General features: G+C 40.9%; 1 pseudogene; it reads left to right on the top strand.

Annotated features, from left to right (window-relative positions):
- The first annotated feature begins 386 nt into the window (after window positions 1–386).
- On the top strand, window positions 387–13,193 carry LOC139476940 (uncharacterized; annotated as a pseudogene).
- Window positions 13,194–22,343: the final 9,150 nt, after the last annotated feature.

Here is a 22,343-nt window from a genome sequence, read left to right on the forward strand (position 1 = left end):
AAGGCGTCAACCCCTGGTCATGATAAGTTAGATAGATAATAGATGTATGCGATGACACACGCTAAACAGGCACCACAATCACTCGACATTCAATAGTTCCATAATCGATATGACTGGGCTACATAAATAAACACTGACACCTTTTCTGCTGTTATCTTAAAAGCTTTTATACCCTAACGGCGGTCCTTTGAGTTATATTAAACAAGGAAGAAGCTATAGCAGTGATATACAAATACCCATAGTTGGGCATGAGTCTGTATGTACTCTCAATGTGTTCCTCGTTACTGACAGTGTTGACGATATATTTCAAACCACATACCTGTGCTTGGCTTCACACATCATTGTAACTGGGGAGAGCTGTCGAATTTCGTCCCTTTGATGCAAGGATGATTGACAAGATTTTTCCTTTGGCGCTGCTCCTTCTGGCAGTGCATTGTGTCAGTGGTAAGTACGGGCCAGTAGCACATTTGAAAAATGGAACTTATTTCTGAAGACAAAATGATGAAACACAGCTGATATTAAAGAAAGTTGTCTGAGACCTAAACTAATTTGTTTTCGAAATATCGTCAAAAATTGCCGAAAGTGAGAGTCGATTATGATGCCTCAGGACAGACACAAATATTTGACACTGTGAATAAGTGGTCATACACGAGTCTTATCCTTGTCCCAAAATGTATAGAGAATTAAATGTTTACAATATTATCTTCAGGGAATAGTGAGTGAGTGAGTGAATATGGTTTTACGCCGCTTTTAGCATTATTCCAGCAATATCACGGCGGGGGACACCAGAAATGGGCTTCACACATTGTACCCATGTCGGGAATCGAACCCGGGTCTTCGGCGTGACGAGCGAACGCTTTAACCACTAGGCTATCTTCAGGGAATAAGCCAAAAGAGACAAAGCACTTTGGATCTTTTGAAAAGAAAAATCAGGCAAGGAAATATCTAGTTGGACATGTGCCAGCTGAAACGTGTTTGTTGTGGAAATTTTATGGCGGGTGCTACTGGCAGGACAGGACATGCGTGCCCTTTTCGAGTAAGCCTGGTGTCATCACTGTTTTTTGCCTTTAAAGAGCCCGGTGGAATGTGTTACGGCAGATAATCGAGACTCGATGTTCCCTGGTGTTGACATCATCTAATTTAAGATCAATTGGGAGGATCGCGACTCTGTCATGTAATTGTGCCCTATTTATCTAGATACACTCCCATATCTGGCATGCCTTCCTTTTAATACACGTAGTGACTTGGTCATGTAATAATATTATATAGTTATTAGACATTTCCGAAGTCGTATTTTGATTTTTTCTTCCCTCTGTGTCTTATCTGGTCAAACATCCTTGTTTGTTTGCTTCCTTGTGTCCCAAAAAAATTTGGTTTTGACAGTGAATTAATGTTGTTTACCACCGCAGTCAGCATACATTAATAAATATCACAGCAGCCTGTACCTAATCGAATCTGGACCAGGCAAACCCATGCCCTCGGGGAACGATGGATCACCATCAACCAAGCCACTGATCCTTACCTATTGTAGATCCCCAAGCTGGGACCAATTCTATCCTGTAGTCACATCGGGTTATTTATTACAAGCGTGTTGGTTACACATATTTTATTTTATCTGACTTCGTTTTATCCTTTATTGGTTGTTTGAACACCTCCTTCTGTACAGGATGGTTGGAATATACACGGCTTTGTAATCTTGTTGTAACTTCAACAGGTGAAGACTTCTTGGCAGTTATGGCATACAAGACGAGAAACACCTATGTTAATGCAATAGCTGGAGAGACTGGGGGTCTATTACAGGTACAGTATCCTCACTTCGCATATGGAACATCAATACAATGTGGATCATTCGGTTCAAGCTCAGTGGAAATTCATGAAAAAATGAAGATTGGAAGTGCTATTGAACCCAAGACCATCATTATAAGTGCCAGCGATGCTGATATGGTAATAGCAGTAGGTGGCGAAAGTAGGTTCTCTCCCCTACCAATATCTGCCCTAGGAACCAAGTACATAGTGCCATCTGATAGTAAGTATACTGGGAAGTATCAGAAACTACTTGTGGTGGCAACACACAACCAAAGCACCGATGTGGAGATCAATTTGAGAATTGTACAAGGGTATTCAGTAAACATCAACGGTCAATACTACAGTGACGGCGATAGTGTTTCCATTGGCCTTGATACCTATCAAGCACTGACGATACTCACCCAGTATGATATCAATGGAACAGTGATCAGTGCGAGCGACAGCGTAGCCGTCTATTCTGGGATAATTTACAACAACACATATACAGCATATGATCAACTACTTCCTGTCAAACATTATGGCCAAGAATTTGTTGTTGTTGATATAGCAAGATATAGTCAACTTCAGGTGATCACAGAGCAACGTGACACGCAGATCAAGTTCAATAGTGGCGCAGCAATTCCCCTTGGTGAGAAACGTTTCTATCAGCAACTACATTACGGTCAAAACAGTCTTCATATAAGTGCCACGCGACCTGTTATGGTGACTCTAATCAGAGGAGATGGTCTGAAAAGTGTCTTTGCTACTATTCCACCTGTATATTCATATGTCAATCACACCGTCGGATTTGTGCCACATCTGGGATCTTCTTTTGGTCTCAAGATTTGTACCCAGAAGAGAGCTTCCGTTGTGATACAGAAAAAGAACCAATATCAGATTGCAGTTGACTGGGAGGAAATATCAGGCAGTGGCTACAAAATAGGAACTGTTACATCTGCAAGATCCTTTTTTTATGCCTCCTTTTCCTCTGACCACCCTTTTACTATCCTGAGGTATAAAATTGGATCAAATCCCTGTTACTTTTACCACTACAACTTGTTATTGGAAGAAGCAGCAACAAAACCTTTCAGAGGTATGTATTAAGTTTCATGAAAATGTCCAATGCAATTCCTTATTTTGACTACTACTAAAATATGTTCCGGTGTTTGCTCAGGTGAATAATTGACTTGCAGTTGTATGTGTTTATGATGGGTGCCACGGGTGTGTGTGTGTGTGTGTGTGTGTGTGTGGTGGGGGGTGGGGGGGGGGGGGGGGGGGGGGTGGGGGGGGGGGGGGGTACACCGACCTTTTTCGCGAACACCACTGTTACAATATCTGGCACGGCCCGGTTAACGGTGCCCTGCATGGAGCTATGGCCTGTCTGGATTTTACTGTACTATACACTTCCGTCAGTAAATGGCGGACTGCCGAACCTAGCTCTCTCTCACTCTCTTGCTTTGATGTGGGCTTTACACCCCCACAAGCTATTGAAACATGGTGGCAGCGGAAAAGAACTATCTTACTTACTGTATGGTTTGTGTTTAACCCTACTTTTCATTGACAAATGACTCTCTGTGCCGAACTAACTCAAATTCACACCGCCGGTTTACCGTGTGTAGAAAAAACCACGTGGATCGAGTGTGTTGCATATTCAAGGCTCAAGTGGTAAATACTGATTGAATCTGACTGGATTATTGACATAAACTGTATATGTTATCTTTATCTTACTTGAAACATTTAAATTCAAGTCAATAAAATGAATTCTAACTCTGATTTGAAAATGTCATCTGACGAATCTACGGAAGCTCAGTCTAGTCAAAACATGGCGACTACTGTCAATGATGCGAGTCATATTAGACTGCCTGAACCTCTGAAATTAGGGGATGATCCTGTTAAAAACTGGACATTATGGAAACAAATGTGGGGCCATTACTGTGTAATCACCGGTAAGAGTGATGAAACTTGTAATATGAATATCTTCAGATCTTACTTAATTTCTACTATGGGAGTAGAAGGACTACAAATCTACAACTCATGTGATCCTTCAGAAACTGACTCTGTAAGGAACATTATTGAGAAGATTGATTCACACATTCTTGGAGAAAGCAATGAGACTTTTGAAAGATAAAAGTTTAATACTAGAACTCAGCAACCAAATGAGAATGTTGATACTTATGTAGCAACTATTAAGCAGCTTGTGAAAACTTGCAACTTTTGTAATTGCCTTAGAGACTCTCTTACTAGGGACAGAATTGTTCTGGGCATATCTATCGTAAACGCTTACTGCAGGAGCGCAACCTGACACTTGCAAAATGCATAGACATTTGTCGAAGTCATGAAAACACAGCATCTCAGTTGAAAGTAATAACAGCAGCACAATCTGGTGAAGTAAACAAAGTCACAAGACAAACACCACACGTCAAAACATCACAGAGAAAACAAACAACACAATAACCCCAAACCTGCTTACAGAGGTACACACAACAGTCAAAGGTCAAATACTTACCAGGGACAACAGCCACGACTAAACACCTGCAAGTTTTGTGGTAGAGAACATGTATTTCGCAAAGAACTTTGGCCAGCATGGGGAAAGACGTGTAAGTTAAGCAAGAGACAAAACCACTTTGACATATGTTGCACATTCGGCCAGAAACCTGTCCATGGGGTACAAGTCCAAGATGATTGCTCTTACAATAGATATGTATCAGAAGATGGCTATGTATTTACTCTCTCAGAAATACAGACAGTTGTTAACAAAGTTAACACACCAGATACAGATCTTATCTTAGCGAATATGATTGTTGATGACAAGAAAACAGTGACATTCCAAGTTGACTGTGGCTCAACAGTGAACATTATCCCTGTCAAGTTTGTGAAATGTGCATTACAGGACAGTGAAACACAATTGAGAATGTACAATCAAACTCTCACAAAGCCACTAGGAAAGTGTATCATGAAGATCACCAACCCAGAAAACAAGATGACATATGACATCAAATTTCATGTCATCAAAGAAAACTTGACACCACTTCTTAGCAGGAAATCAGCAGAGCAAATGCAGCTGATCACTGTCAACTACCGCAACTTTCAACAAATCAACAACATCACCACAGATACCATGCTGTCAAACTTTAATGATGTTTTCAGCAAAAGCTTCAAAGGTAGTTTTCCAGGAGTAGTTCACCTACATGTGAAGGAAGGTATTATGCCGTCTCAGTGCCCACCAAGAAAAGTTCCTATTGCTGTGAAGCCCAAGCTGAAGGAAGAACTCGACCGGCTGGTCAAGCTTGGCATACTGACACCTGTTACTGAGCCCACAGAGTGGTGTTCCCAAATATCAGTCCAGGTGAAGAAAACTGGTCAATTGAGGGTATGTGTTGACCCCAAATCTCTTAATGAAGCTCTCCAAAGGGAAAGATACCCGTTACCGACTATAGAAGATGCACTGCCAGAGATTGCTAAAGCCAGAGAGTTTAGCAAAGTTGATCTAACCCATGGTTACTGGCACTGCGTACTGGATGAAGAGAGCAGTTACCTTACCACGGTTATAACACCTTTCATATTGAATTCCTGGGTCATGATATCACTGCAAATGGACTGAAACCAGACAAAAAGAAAGTCAAAGCAATCCTGGAAATGGAGACTCCGACTGATGTTGAAGCAGTTCGACGCCTTCAAGGAACTGTCAACTATCTCGCTAAGCTTCTCCCACGATTGTCTGATGTCATGGAACCAATAAGAAGACTCACTCACCAAGAAGTTAGGTGGGAGTGGACTGATGAACAAGACACCACTATGACAGAGATCAAGCAACTTCTGACTGAGGCACCTGTGTTGAGGTACTATGATCCTCTAGAGGAGCTACACATCGAATGTGACGCTTCAAGCAAGGGACTGGGTGCAGCATTGTTACAACAAAAAAGACCGCTAGCGTATGCTAGTAGAGCACTGTCTGATACTGAATGTGGTTATGCTCAGATCGATAAAGAGTGTCTTGCCATTGTCTTCACCCTGGAGAAGTTGCACCCGTATACTTTTGGCAGACCAACAATCGTACATTCAGACCACAAACCTCTCGAGGCTATTCTTCGAAAACCTCTGTACAAGGCACCCAAACGACTTCAGTCCATGATGTTGAATCTCCTTCAGTACGACATAGATGTTGTGTACAGACCAGGAAAACAGATGTACCTGTCGGATATGCTCTCCAGAGCATACATCAACTCAATCACACGTTCCAGTAAACCCGACACGTTCTCAGCGGTGAATGCAGTCAGACATCTGAGAGTCAGTCCTGAAAAACTAGAAGAATTGCGTAACGCAACACGAGCAGACGAGACAATGAACATTCTCAAGTCTGTAATCCTAAGGGGATGGCCTGAAAATAAGAAAGAATTACCTGAATCACTTGCTACATACTGCTCTACAAGTGATGAATACACTGTGCATGATGGTCTAGAGTTCAAAGGAGAACGCATCATTCTACCTGAAAACATGAGAACACAAGTCAAATCTCTCCTCCATTCATCTCATCTCGGGAAAGAAAGTATGCTAAGAAGAGCTCGAGAGTGTGTGTATTGGCCTTGCATGACCGACCAGATCAAGCAGATCACAGAATCTTGTGAAGCCTGTCAGACATATAGCAGAGCTCAACAGAAGGAATCTCTGATGAGTATTGAAGCCAACTATCCGTGGGAGATAGTAGGGACAGATCTGTTCACGTTTGGGGATCGTGAATACCTTCTTACCATTGATTACTTCAGTGGATTCTGGGAAGTTGATTATCTTCGAAAACTAACTCCTTAGCTGTGATTAAGGCACTGAAAATACACTGCTCAAGACATGGCATTCCAAACCAGCTCATCTCTGATAATGGTCCACAGTTTGTGAGTGAAGAGTTCTCCTCATTCACAAAAGTATGGGACATTGTACGTTGTACCAGTCCTCTTAGACATCCAAACACCAACGGCTAAGCAGAATCGGGCGTGAAAGCAGCCAAAACAATGATGAGCAAGTGCAAGAGTTCTAAGATGGATCCCTATCTCTGTTTACTCAGACTTCGGAATACTCCGACTCGGGGACTAGTCCGACCCAGAAGTTGTTCCGTCGACGGACTAGATCACAAATGCCAATGTCAGAAGAACTGCTGATGCCTGGAAAACACAGTGACTACCTGAATGATCGCAGATCAATAGAGAGTGCCTAGAGAAAAAGATCTCAGTCCTTATCTCCCTTGGAGATCGGAGATATGGGACACATGAAACCCTATCGACTAAGACAGAAAGAGTGGGAGAAAGGAACTGTGAATAAACGACTTGACAAACGCTCTTATGAAATCGAGGGTGAGAATGGTTCCAACAGAAGAAATAGAGTACACTTGAATCAAGCGAGACCAACCCTCCTACTCCTACCCAAAGCTGATTCCTGCAGCGGAGACAGGTGTAAGACCAGATGTTACACCTGTGACTCAACACTTAACAAATGTGAAGTCACCTGACCCTGTCTCAGTACATGAGACGAGCAGACCCAAATCTAAGGTAATACCTGTACCTGAAGTTCCAGGCAACCCGAGATGATCTACCAGACACAGCAAGACGCCTGCCTACCTCAAAGACTTTGAGGTGTCCATGAAGTAGATCAAAGACCTGATGTTCCTGTTCAAATTGATTGTTAATTGATAATTGTGTTCAGCGTTCAAGAATTTGCAAAAGACTGTAACTTGTGTTAATCTTTGGTGAATAAGCTCTTCAGTTAAGAAGTAATAACTTAATAAGTTCATTACCTTTCATGGTAATCTTAATCATTGTATTAATCACTTGTACAAGTGATGCTTTATTTGCTCCTGTTCTACGTTAAAGTTTAAAGCTTTTCAAAAAGGGGAGGATGTTACAATATCTGTCACGGCCCGGTTAACGGTGCCCTGCATGGAGCTATGGCCTGTCCGGATTTTACTGTACTATACACTTCCGTTAGTAAATGGCTGACTGGCGAACCTAGCTCTATCTCACTCTCTTGCTTTGATGTGGGCTTTACACCCCCACAAGCTATTGAAACAACCACGTGTCATCACTATGTGGTAGTCATACATAAACATATGCTTCTGATATCGCCGGAATCGTACCATTGACTCTTTTAGCTGATATTATGCATGATTATTGTTATTTGGTGTCACTTTCATTCACTTAAAAATATTGCGACAAACCCCTTCCCATAATCATACAGAAGCCTCTGTTCCTCCTCTGTCAAACAAACAGGATCATGAGGTCAAAATGGTGAATTGCAGCGGACATCAATTTTTGAATTAAAACGTCTAGTTTGGAAATGTCTTTCACATTTGTACCATAAAACTTCTTGAAAGCTTTGAGGAAAGAGCATGTTCAGTTGTAGACGCGAAATGCCCCTCAAGCTGAAGCACTTGTCATAGTCTTTTGTATAGTGTTTTTGTCACTCTGAACCTTTTTGCATCGATCTAACCGCAAAAGAAACGTCACTTATTTGTCCAAACGCTGTAAACATACTTTGAGACATACTAAAAAGATGAAACTTGGCAAAATTGATCAGCAAGGTTGAAATTAAGTGTCAAATGTTCTTAAAGTGAAACACAAGGCTAGTCTCTGAGAAAATGGCATCACAAGTCAGTTTTTTTATGTGTCCGCCATGTGCATTGATGATTGCCGTGCATCGTCGATACATGGAATGGATGAGGCGGTAGATGAAGGCAATAGGCACTTGAGCCCACACTCTGAGGAACGCCTGACACAGTTCAGCTGCAGTTGTCGGCCTTGGTCGGACGTCATTCAGCCGTCTTTGAATCTTGTCCCACAGGTGCTCAATGGGATTTACATCAGGACTGAGGGCAGGCCTCTGCATGGTTCTGATGCCATTCTGCTGGAGGAAGTCTCTTGTTGCTCTCGCAGTGTGGGCACAGGCGTTATCATGCTGAAAATCGTGGCTGTTGCAAAGTGCCAAATGAGGTATGGCGTTTGGTCTCAAGACTTGATCATTGTACCGAGCTGCTGTGACACCCTTGCCTCTCCCTGGACCGATGTTCTTGAAGACCACAGCGCCAACCCTCGATGCAAGACCAATTCCACCCCACACTATGATGCTCAGACCACCCAACGAGTCTCTCTCAACAACACAAGCATCCGAATAACGCTCCCCGCAGCGTTGCCAGACTCTCTCTCTCTCTCTCTCTCTCTCTCTCTCTCTCTCTCTCTCTATTGAGATACAGTAACGGCTCTTGTCTGAGAAGTGGACTCTTCCCCAATGCTGGTGGCGCCAATGCTGGTGCTGTGTTGCCCACCTGCAGACGGTCGCGGCCTTTACGTGGTGTCAGAATGGGTCCTCGGTGTGGCCTGTGAAAGTGGATGTGTCTGCTCGTCAATCGTCGACGCACGGTATCCGCACTAATGTGTTGCTGGTGTGTCCCTACGGTCTGTCCAGCAGTTTCCGCGGCAGTAACAAAGCGATCTTGAAGATGCTGTCCCACAATGTGACGATCCTGACGTCAGGTGGTGACCCTTGGTCTTCCACTACGTGGTCTGTCATCTGTAGTGTTAGTGGTCTGATATCCTTGCTGGAGCCTGTATATGGTCCTTACGTGGCACAGTCGTCTAAGGTGCTGCATTGTTGCATCCCTTGGGCACATCAGCTACATATGATTGTGGGTTCGAATCCCGGTTCGCCCTGATTATGTTTCTAGGTTTGTCAGCACCATACCCGTGCTTGTGGGTTTCACCGAAGTGGTAAACGTCTGAGACCTGCATCACTTCAGGCTTTCCTCCCACATTAAGTTCACCCGCTGCTATATAACTGGAAAACTGTTAAAAGTTGAATCCAACTCGTTCACTCATCTTACGTGGACTTGAAATGCATTGGCTACTTCCCGGGCGGTTTGTGCAACTTGCAATCATCCAAGGGCTTGACGTCGCTGATTTCTTGTCAATCTTGGCATGTGGTAGCAATTCAATAACGAATGAATGTTATCCAATCTGGGTGGATTTTTATAGGGCAAGAAATGGGTTAACACATGTACATTTCAATTTGCACGGAACTCACGTGCATCGGTTTACTATGGCCGTTGCATAGATGCGTTTTGGCGATCTGTTTTATTGTCATCTGCTTTGTGTTTTTATCATCAAATTTCATTTTTCCGGACATGGTAATGTTAAATTTCACAAACTTTGACAAAAAATTACCCAGATATTTAATATATACTTTTTTATGCAATGTAACTTGGGGTGACGTTTCTTTTGCGGTTCACTATGAGACAGTTTCACTGATCTCTGTAATCTCCAGCAAATCAAATATGTCGTGATGTTTTCAATGAAACACTTTAATCCTAATAACAACTGTGCACTTTGCATGTAACATCTTGTGATGATTGGATGCGAGTCAAAGAAAGATAGTACCAAGGGTACTAAAAAACTGCAAATGCATATGAAAAGCTATTCTACCACAGTTTACATTAGAAGTGATAATTGACTACACTTCCTGTTTTTCTTGATTAGGACGAACATACCTGATGGCTCTGGCAAGCTTTCCACACAGCCCTGAGATACGTGCATCGGCTGGAGAGGAAGGAGGACAATGGCAGGTACAAGATCCGTACACAGGGAAGATCTGGTCTCGACAACTCAAACCATTCAACACTGACAATTTCTACTCCCAATATTCTGTAAACACAACAAATGGTATTCAAAATAAAACTATCCTTGTCCATGTAAAAAGTATTGATATTCAGATCAGAGGACTGAGCGGCTCCACTCTTTTCTCTCCGCTCCTCATCTCTGCTTTAGGGACAAAATACGTCATGTCCTCTTGCCATCCTTCTGGTGGCTACGTCTCATTGATGGTGATTGCCACACACAGCAAGAAGACGAATGTAGACATCACATTTAGACTGGATGGTAACATAACCTATGACAACAAAATGTACAGTAATGGAGACACGCTCAGTGTCACACTGATGGAGTACCAAACTTTCACAATCAACAGTTCATCTGATCTCACTGGAACAGTAGTAGCTGCCGAAGAGACTATTGCCGTCTACGGTGCGACATATACAGCTGCTTCTTACACTCGTCTCATTGCGTATCAACAACTTCTCCCAAACATCCATCATGGACATGAATATGTTGTTGCAATTCATAATAATATTCTGGAACAGTATCACAGTTCCCTGCCATACCAGCTTCAGGTCGTCACCGACCACAGTGACACTCAGATCAGGTTCAATGGCGGCTCTACAGTATCTGTTGGTGATACACGGGTGTACAAAAAGCGATATGGACCTCGTACGCATCTCTACTTCAACACCACACATCCAGTTATGACAACACTGTGTACAGTTGCAGGGCCAAGCGGGTATTTCGGGCCAGGGCCAAGTCGGTACTTCAAGCAAGGTTTGTTCACTGTCTTATCACCCGTTAAATACCACACAAAACAAAGTACACTAATCTATGGTGTTACTTTACAAATACTGACAGATAAAGGAAGTAACAACGTGCACGTTGAACGTCGCTACGGATCTACAGTGAACAATATTCACGTGGACTGGACACCAATCCCAAGGACAAGATTTAAAGTAGGAACAAGCACAGTTGGTTCCTCAACGTTCATCCACTCAAACACCTCCTTCAGTGTCCTGGGATACAGTAATTATTACATCGACAATGGAGGCTTCAGTTTTAAATCTCCAGATCATACACGTAAGTAAGCCATAATATCAATGCCTCTAAAGTTGAGCCATGCATGTATATTTACATAGTCGTGTACAGGAATATCCGAATGTGTTTGTACATACTAGATATTCCTTTTACTACGATGAATAATCAACGATTGATAAAACATCTGGCACTTGTCTTCTATTTATGTTTCATCCCCGATTCGATGATGTTTTATTCGGACGAGGAATTAGAAACATTTTGTCTTCATTTGTATTGGGAGTCATTAATATTTCCTCATGTTTTCAGGGGCGACGTCAACGATTAGTGGTCAAACTCCACTCCAAAGTCCGCTAGTCAGTAAGTGACTTGTATAAGTAGTTCTTTTGTGAATGTACAAGTATTGTATTTAACTATAAAAAAACGCAACTTGAGAGTAAGACCAATTTGTATTAATTTATGCTTTTACAATTGAGCTGGTGCTTGTGCACAATGTTAAGTCAAGGTGAATCCTTCAGGAACACGTTGATGCGAGTCATTGGACTGGGTGACCACTTTGGTGCAAACATGGAGCAATCGACATGCAAATAACCAACATGAACTGAATACTTTCGAAATTCAACCATTTGCATGTCTCCTCTCCATTTCGATAAGTCGTTGCCTCTTTTTGTCAAGTGCATAATATGCACCTACAAAGTAATGGATCGTTACGTTTCTATAATGTCCATGGAGTGTGTTTGACTTATTGTGCCACACACTGACAATCACATGGACCCTTTTTTACGTGTGCTATTTGAGCAATAATAAATTAGTATTGCGTTTTTCATGCCTCCAACTATCTGCAAATAAGACAACCATTATCCATTCTATGATATAGTGAGTGATTTTGGCTTAACGCACAGTATTGCAGTGTCATCGAGTGTCAACTTGATGCGCGAGGAAAATCCCACAAATGTTTTTGTGAAACCACCATCTTCAAATATATCTGACATCAATGAAATGGAAAGTAAAAATATTTAGTAATATTTTTCGATACATTTAGTTTACATCTGTTATTGTCCTTTCTTCAAAAAGTTTAAATGGTATTTCAAGAGACTTTTGGTGACGGATAACTAATAAGTTTCCTAAGTTTAGTTTGTGGTATTGATTTGTTATATGTTTCCAGACGCTGCAATGATTGTGGGAGTGTGTTGTGGGGTGATCATTGTGTCCCTGCTGGTCGGTTTCATTGGACATGTTCTCTATGTGTAAGTATTGCATCCTGCTGCGGTTGTCTGTGTGGTGTGTGGTATGGGAGTGAGACACAAAGTAGGCAGACTGAAACAATCGCGTTCGGAGACGTCTTGGAAAGGAACCCACAACAAACCTTGGTAGAGCCTTATACAACTACGATGCCGTTTCCCTTTTGTATGATTAACCACGTACAATAAAACCATAACATCATGATCGGCATTGTTCTCTTATTGGGGATATATTGAAAATAATACGAAAGTGAAAATGGTTATTACCTGCCATTTTGAAAGACATCCTCTTTTCTTCAGACGCAGAAAGATGAAATCATTCGAAGATATTCAGAGACCGCGTCAGCCCCCTCCATCGACACCCGCAGATAGTTCTCTGAATGCTCCCATTTCCCAGATCAGTAACACATACATGGAGCTAGAAAGAAAAAACAGCCCAGAACAGTTCTACGACAATCCTCTTGATATCAGCGACAGGGCAGACAACAAGCAAAAATAGAAGTTCAGTTTTCAATATCTGTTCAGCTAACTTGACTGAAAGTCATGTGAGCGTATATGTATGACGAGGAGCGTTGACGTGCGATTTTTTGTTAACATTATATTGTCGACATCTCCTCTGAAACTGGAAGATTTATTAAGTTGAAACCTACGAAGGCCTATGATGCCAATTTGGAAGCATTAGTTTATTTTTTTAACTAAATTTCTTTACTTCGAATATTTTCTCGCTATTTCCACTCTATATCAAATTTTAATTCGTTTAATGTCTCGTTATTTCGATTATTTTCTCGTTGCCTCGAGGTTTTTCTCATTGATTAAATTAACATTTCGTCCTTACAAATTTTCAATTATAGTTTCAAGCTATTGCAAACACTCGAAATTTCTATTTTATTCTCGTTATGTCAATTGTTTCCTCGAAGTTATGAGTCATTTCTCGTTATTTCAAGTTTACTTTAAAAATTCAAAATTTCGAGAACATAGTCGAAATAACGATAAAATAATCGAAGTAAAGAAAATAAACTCCAAATTTTGAGTTTATGTAATAATCGAAACCAGAAGTTGAAACCTACGAAAGCCTGATAGTGCCACGTTGGTTGCATTAAAAAAATTAAGTCGAAATATCTCATATTTTCAATTAATCATTAAGTTCATTCTTGTTACTTCTGTTATTTTTTCGTGATTGCTTTTCGTTATTTCTCGAAATAACGCCTTTTTTCGCGTTACTTGGAATATTTTCTTCCTCTTTAAGTTTATTTCGAAATTTTCTATTGAATTCTTGTTGTGATGATTATTTTTAGATATTGATTATTTTGTCGTTATTTCGATTGTTTTGTCTTCGCTTCGAGTTTGTTGGTGTTACTTCGATTATTTTCTCGTAATTTTGATTATTTTCTTGTTAGTTCAAGTCTATTTCCATTACTCGAATTTCAATTTTATTCTCTATATTTCAATTATCTTTGAAATTTCCATCCATAAACCTTTTTCTTTGTGTTTGTTATAACACTGGGGTTCAGGATTTGATTTAAAAATCTTTTCTCTCCAACACTTAAAGGGTAAGAATCCTAAAACTTGTCAGATGAGACGATCATCATGTGTAGGTAAGTTCGTAAATAAAACATGACTTCTAACAGCCATAAATGAAAATATATAAGGCACAAAATCATCCGTGGTAAACATCTTCTCCTCAGACAGCCAACTCATTATAGCTGCCAGTCAGCCAGTCTCACTGAATAAAACTGTTTATGGTCATTACGAACCAATTGTTGCTGTAAATGTAATGAATTTTGGTTTATGTTTAGAAAGTGGAACTGAAAATATTGTTCCGTTTTTATATTGTTTTACATTTTAACCATGCTCTTAATTTTCAAAAGGCATTTTCGTTCTGTAAACATGTTCTTCTCAGAATTTGCCAGACCGAGGCAACTGCATTTGGCACCAATGCTTCTCCTTATGATGGCGTCATATTTTGTTGATATCATTCGGATTTTGGTGTGGTGTAAATTCAAGTATTCAAACATCAATAGTGGCTCTCTATGTTGAAATATTTAAATAATGACAACATACCTAGGTGAGCTACAGAGCCCTTTTTGTTTGTTTTGCTCAATTCAATTTGTGTTTTTTCAAAGAATTATGATTATGTTATACTTTTATTTTCAAGTTAGTTTACTTATTTTATGGTCAGGCTCTGTAATCGTATTCTGATGGCGTTGGACAATGCCAAGTATATTAACCGTTGGTTTGTGTGGTCAGGAGCGCTGTAATATATCTGCAATACGGCTGTTTTCGTCTTGAAACAACACATAAAAAGAAAAAATACATAATATCCATTTATTCTTTTATTTTATTTTTGAAATGTTAATATGTATTTTTTATTTTATTTATTTTTTTATTTTTATGTTATATATGTTTGGGTTTTTTTTGCTTTGTATGTTTGTAGTATTTCAAGTCTGACTTAGAAGTGCGATTTGTTGAGTATTTACAAAATGTTAAGATATTGGAAGCTGACTGAGAGGAAGTTTCGTACATTGAGACACAATAACATACATGTATCTGTTGTCTTCTGACATACTTATATGACAGCAGAACAAACCTGTGAACATCGAGAAGGGGTATAGACTATTGATTTTATCTTTCATCAATCACACAGATTTTATTCCACAAAATGATTTTCATTTCAATTAATTTTACTAAATCCCATTATCGAAACAGCTTAAGAACAATTCGTGCTTTTTTCAGTTTTCATGTATAAGTATTTCTATGAAAACATTTCTGATTTTCTTTTTTATTGTATATCTTTTTCAATTAAATAAAAGTTAATATCCTAATGTCATAATTTGTCATATTTTCTGACACAAACACATTTTGTGACGTGAAATTATGCGAACTTCTACCTATCAACCAGCAGGGATTGAAATAGATTACGAATTCCCTTTTACAAAAAATGATATCAGAAAGGCATTGAAAGGGGGAATTAAATCTGCCTGTTGCTTTATGTCGTCCGATGTCGTTGTAATTGAGTGAGTTGGGTTCAAAGCTGCTTTGAACATTATTCACGTTATATATCGCGGCGTGTCATCGTTGGAGGATAGCCCAAAGTGATGCAGGTATGAGACGTTTGCAACTTTAGTGAAATTCACGCCACGGGTATGGTACTGACAACCTAGAAACATAATCGGGATTCGAACCAATGACCATAGGTTTCTGGCATGCCAATGTGACGCTGCGCCCGAGACGACTGGTCCCCGAGGCTCCCGTAATTTAAACCCTCTTCACCAGTGTGAGTGAGTGAGTGAGTATGGTTTGACGCCGCTTTTAGCAATAGCGATATCAAGGCGGGGGACACCAGAAATGGGCTTCACATAATCTACCCATATCAGGAATTGAACGCGGGTTTTCGGCGTGATGAGCGAACGCTTTAACCGCTAGGCTACCCGACCGCCCTTTTCACCATTGTATCAGTATTCAATGCAAACGCGTTCATATTTCTGCCTAAATACAGAACTGACTGGAAGTCAGGGCATGCAGGGAACAATGGAACAGGTGTTTTCTTTTCGTACGTCATTGAGTTGCCAAGTTACCATGAGTTTAGTGTGTTTATGTTATAGTGAAAATAAACTTATTTGACCATTATTTATGCTTCTGAATTCTTTACAGATAAGATATCATTGATGGCAGGAGCGATTTTTTTCCTGGTGTATCATAAAATCAGTATTGATGTGCATATATTTTCCTCGTCTGGATAAGGAAAAAGATTATCTCGGATTGTAAAATATTGAATTTTGTTTGACAATGATGTTTTGATAAACTCTCATGTACCTAACTACAGCGTTGTCCAGCTGAGCAAATATACACCTCATGGCAATATCATTTAGCCAATCTCTGTAAAAGCTCAATCCTTACAAGGAAAGGGCGTCGCATAATGTTTATCAACACTGACCTTTAGATTACATGATGCACAGAGCTTCAACAAATTGACGCCTTGCAATGGGGATAAACAATCACTTTACATTAATCTCTGTTTGTTTTCAAATTGTGGTAAATGATAAACACGTTTGTAAGACACATTCACTGTAGGCTTATCCCCAGCGTGCTACGGGGGTTCGGACACACCAGGGTACAACAAACTAATGGAATGAATGGAATGTCGAGTCGTACAAACGTTCAGCTTGTATAATCCAGTACCAAACCCCCTATGAATATTCATAACGACTTATCATTGCCAAGTCACTGGTTACAAGGACTTGTCTTCAGTGAAAAGCTTTATAATGACAAAAGTATGTGGACCTGTAGTATTGTAAGTTCCAACAGGTTCAATTTTGACAGGTCATGCAAATACATGAAATCAAACGCACATATAAATAGGTTGATTAAATGTGATTATGACAATAAAATACCACGGGAAGCTGCAATTTCTAGAAAACCTTCCAGCCAAAACGAGAAAACTTTATAGGAAACGTTGCTGTATTGTTTTAGGTGAACAACAGACTTGCATGTTAGTGATGGGTGCCACCTGTTGGGCAGGATACGATCACCTTTCCGTGAACACCTCGTCTCATCCCTGTTTGACACTCATTCATAAACCCATTCTCATGATGTAGTAGAAATGTCCAGATGAATACCCTCTATTCCCCCTCTGTTGTATCCAACTGACACTATCAAGTAAGGATAAAAAGGTGACAAATGTTGCACAAAATATAAGGTGCAAAATATGTTGCTAATATGTTTTTTAAAGATTACTGCAAGAAAGGGGCTGGCATTTAATATTCGGAAAAGGTTTCGGTTTGTGGAAATCAGGGTGACACTGAACATTACCGCAGCCACCTCAACAAGCTGTGAAGTGCCAACTCGAACGAGTTTTGGCCCTTTGACTGGGAAATGTGGAACTAAAGCTATCCCTGCTTCAAACAGTGTGTACACATATTATAAACTGTTTACAATCTGTATGTAGGGTAGTCGATGGTATGATCATCGTCCCATGTTGTCGAGTTGTTATGACAGTCAAGTCACTGTGCCTGACACCCGATCCAATGTCGCCTCCTCAATGACCAATGAGGGGGTGGGGACCTATTCTAACACAGATCCCCACGGGACATTTGCTAACAACGAGGATATTGAGGATTACAGGCTGCCGTCGCATGGCACAAGTACTATGTGGCCTCAAGCAACAAACACACACCTTTGTGCAAAACGAGTGGCGGGTGCTGCCGGTTGGACGGGCCAGGACTGCCCTTTTCGCGAACACTTGATGTTTTCACTGATTTTCAGTGATCCATATTTGTAGTTTTCACCCCTATTTTGCCTTTCACGACAATGGAAACTGTTTCGACGAATAAGTGAGACTAGTTATTCTCTGGCGTTGACGTTACCTATTGACTTGATTGATGGTTCTGCTGGTGGACTGAAAACCCAGAGGTCCTTTAGGAACTCAGTAGCATTTCTCAGTTATGCTGACTCAGCTATTAAATAAATATTTATATCGAGACATTAAAATTGCTCCCCAAAATATGTTTGCTAAACGAATATATTTCTTAAACGTTTTTCCTTACTTATAAGCCTCAAAATAAATAAAATTGAACATATCGTTTTCAGTTTCAGCATAATCAGTATATGCGCTGTGGTATAACTTGATTGTCCTGTTTATCGATCACATGATTGCATGGATTTTTTACATGCCGCCGTTGCTGTGTGACGTTTGTTTGTGGCCTTCAGATATCATTGTCTACATTCAGGTGAGTTTCCTGCACTGTGGTCATTCGATCGTGGGTATGTATTATACTGGTGCGTGAACTCTCTCAACAGATCAGGGTATTCATTGCGTTCCCGGGGCCCGTTTCACAAAGTGTAACGCTAAGACTACCAACTCCTATACTTTAACATAGACTGAGGATCCTCTTAGGGTATTCATCATGTACCTGAATAGCGGTAAACACAGGCATTTATTACACGCCTGGGGAGGGGGAGGTTTTCCGAGCGAATTGGGGAACTACATAGATTCTTAAAAGGTTTCCTAAAACTTCGTCTATACATGTACATATCCATGAAGGTGTCAGATATTTCTACCTGTCGAGAAGGTCGGAAACAGGTCTGCAGCATATTGCTATGCGGAAAAAGTTGACCCAGTTCCCGTGTAGCGAGATATTAGCACTTTTGAACAGTGTGCAGGCTACATGAGTCCATAAGGGAGGTAACTCTCACGGAGAAGAATAATTTCGAAAACACTTAGTATATACATGTAGATATACATGAACATGCCAGATATTTGTCACCTGATGTATGAAAAATGAATGTTGCAACGGTGCCCGAAGTCGTTATACAGAGTAGCTCCCACAGCTGTGCAACAATTCGCGCCTGTCCGAGGCTGTAAGGACTGTTTTATATTAGAAGTGGAAATCTCAAATTATGTTTTCTATTTATTCCTTTAGACTTAAAATTGTTTGCACTCCACATTATTTATATATTCGAACTATATGACGGCGGTCTGTAAATAATCGAGTCTGGGCAAGACAGTCCAGTGATTGACATCATGAGCATGAATCAATGAAATTGGGATACGATGCCATGCATGAAGCAAGTCACCGAGCCTGACCAACCGATACAGTAAGTCGCCACAGGTGAAGTAAAGGTCCCTGATGAGATTCTAAGGCATGCTGAAATCCACATGACAGGACATTTTGCCAACTACCTCAGCAGATGTGAAGATGGTATCGCAATTGTTAAGACCACATGGCAATATGGGGGCGTTAATGAAAATACAGGAAGTCATGTGAAAATGTTCATTCAATAGCCGCTCATAATAACCACACGATACTTCATATTTCTCAGACCGCCTCCGTGGTCTAGTGGTAGAGCGTCCGTCCAGATAGCGGAAGGTTCTGGGTTCGATCCCCGGTTGCGTCATACCAAAACACGTCAAAAGATGGTACTTGTTTTAACCCTGGCGCTCGTTATTAAGGGGCTAAAACAAGGTCTGCTTGGAGTCAGTATACTGTGTCTGAGTGGGGTATTCATGTTAAACTGCGTCATGGTATCACAGTGGGCTAGCATTATAAATCGGCATCAATCCAGACTAGTACAAGCAGACACACACACACACACACACACACACACACACACGTGCATGCACATCGCTATATAAGAGCAAGAATCTTATATGACGCAACGTTAACCCCATTTCACCTCACTTCACTTCATATTTCTCCACACTGCAAGTCCAGAGTAAGCATACAGGATAAGAAGGGTGAACTATGGTATACAGATATACGAAATATGAAAAATAATATAATCATACGTGTCATCGCTGGAACTACAATGTCGTACATAAACAGCCTCAATCAATATTATACAAATAATTACTCTTAACCAGGGCAATATGCAAAACCATGAAACCGAGGACCCTACTTCTGAGATGGTCTGACAGGATCCGGCAGAGGCCCGGTCAGGCAGCCGAATGGGTCGGGTCCGAGGGTCCCTGGTTTCGAATATTGACCTTGTCAAGATAATCAGTCGTTTTGTTATACCGAAATTCACTTAAAAGTTCATGAAGTCTTTAAACGTCCTGTTTCATTGTAGTATATTAGCTGTGAGCCGACACTCCGACATTGTGGTGACTTGACGTCACACCACTGCCACAGGCAAATCTGCATATCACGTGACCGGGCGTGTTTGTAAACGAACACGCTTCTTCTATAATCAGAACAGACTGGTCTAATGCAAGGTCTATCGGAGCGCTTTACATGCAGTTTTGTGTGCATATATATATATAACTGCGACAGCGAGGTGCATGACAATATATCTGTACACATATATTTATAGTGGCCGTATCGCAAGCTCTCACTAGGGCTTCGATAACAGCACGTGGAGTACAACCGATGTAAACAACAGACAACTACGCAAATGGAAATAGTTTTTAACGATTTAGGATATTTTCTCCATGAAAGTTCACCATTCTATGACATGTTTATCTTGATTTATCATCCAAAACTGGCTCCTACAGGAGATATCGCTTGGGTGAGATCAAGCGATATCTACACTGTAGATATTACATCACAATGCTTTGCAGACCATTGTGACATCACTGGTTACCATGACGTCACAATCAAATGACATGACTAATGGCGCTGCTACTGAAGCTGTTAGCAGTACTTTTTACACTGAAAACACTGCTAATTACTGTCTACAATTTGAAAAAGTTGGAAGAATGATGTTGGATGATAAATAAAATCTCACCCGAGTGTCTTTTGATATCAAATATATCAACACTCGTTGATAAAAGTGTCAAATATCCTCGGCAAGCCTCGGAATTTTTCCACTTTTATCAACTCGTGTTGATATATTTGATATCAAAAGACACTCGGGTGAGATTCTCCATATGTAGACGTGTCAAAAATGAAACAGACGAAAAACATATGCAATATTTTGAATGGACTGTGTAACATATGACGCATCGCTGGCCGCATGGAACTCTGGATAGGAGAGTGCTACGAACCGAGAAATGATAGGACCAGTATCTTGTTTACTTCCAGACGAGTCAATATTCATCACGTGACAGGTCAATACTGATCTTGTGACGAGTCAATATTCGAGATTAGTGTTAGTCACATGAGTTGGGGACCCGTGAAGATCCGATGTAGAATAGGTCTTCAGCAACCAATGATTGCTGTAAAAGCGACTATGCTTGTCGTAAGAGGCGACTAACGGGATCGGATGGTCAGGCTCGCTGACTTGGTTGATGCATGTCATCGATCCCAATTGGATCGATGCTCATGATATTAATCACTGGATTGTCTGGTCCAGACTCGATTTTTACAGACTGCCGCCATGTAGCTGGAATATTGCCGAGTGCGGCGTTAAACAACCAACCAACCAACCAACCAACCAACACATGATCTGGGGTCTACAATGGAAGGTATCGTTCGTCACGTTGTACGGATTAACCAATGAAATTACTAATAGAATTAAAAGATTCTTCTTCTATTCATGAGGGGCACGGGTGGCCCAGTCGTCTAAGGCGCCGCCATTCGCTGTGCAGAGTTGCGTCCTTGGGCACGCCAGAAACCTATGATCCCGGTTCGCCCCGATTATGTTTCTAGGTTTGTCAGCACCATAACCGTGCTCGTGGGTTTCACCGAAGCGGTAAACGTCTGAGACCTGCATCACTTCGGACTTTCCTCCCACATTAAGTTGACATGCCGTGATATAACTGGAATACTGTTAAAAGCGGCGTTAATTCCAACTCACTCACTCACTCTTCTATCCATGAGGTTTGTTGTACCTCATGGATAGAAGAAGAATCTTGTAATTCCATTGGTTAATCCGTTACTTTAATTTTTGTTTTAATGTTTAACTGGCACGAAACTTATACCTACATCAATGAAGTGACCAAACACATATACGAGGACTGATGTGGCCTCACACACAAGATCAACAGAGTCGGAGGAGCTTCAGCGCCAGACATGCACATGACGGCTGTCACTGTATACAATTCAAGCAGATGTCCCATAGTCCCCTATTTTACTCGCGCTTCACTCTCAGATACGACTCGAGGCAGTTTCAACTGTAAACAGTTCTGTGCCGCTTTTGGCAATATTCCAGCAATATTACAAATGGGGACACCAGAAATGGGCTTCGTACAGTGTTACCCATGTGGGGTTCG

The sequence above is a fragment of the Haliotis cracherodii genome, unplaced genomic scaffold (assembly GCF_022045235.1).
Source record: "Haliotis cracherodii isolate W230 unplaced genomic scaffold, xgHalCrac1.p SCAF_30, whole genome shotgun sequence".
NCBI classification, from domain to species: domain Eukaryota; kingdom Metazoa; phylum Mollusca; class Gastropoda; order Lepetellida; family Haliotidae; genus Haliotis; species Haliotis cracherodii.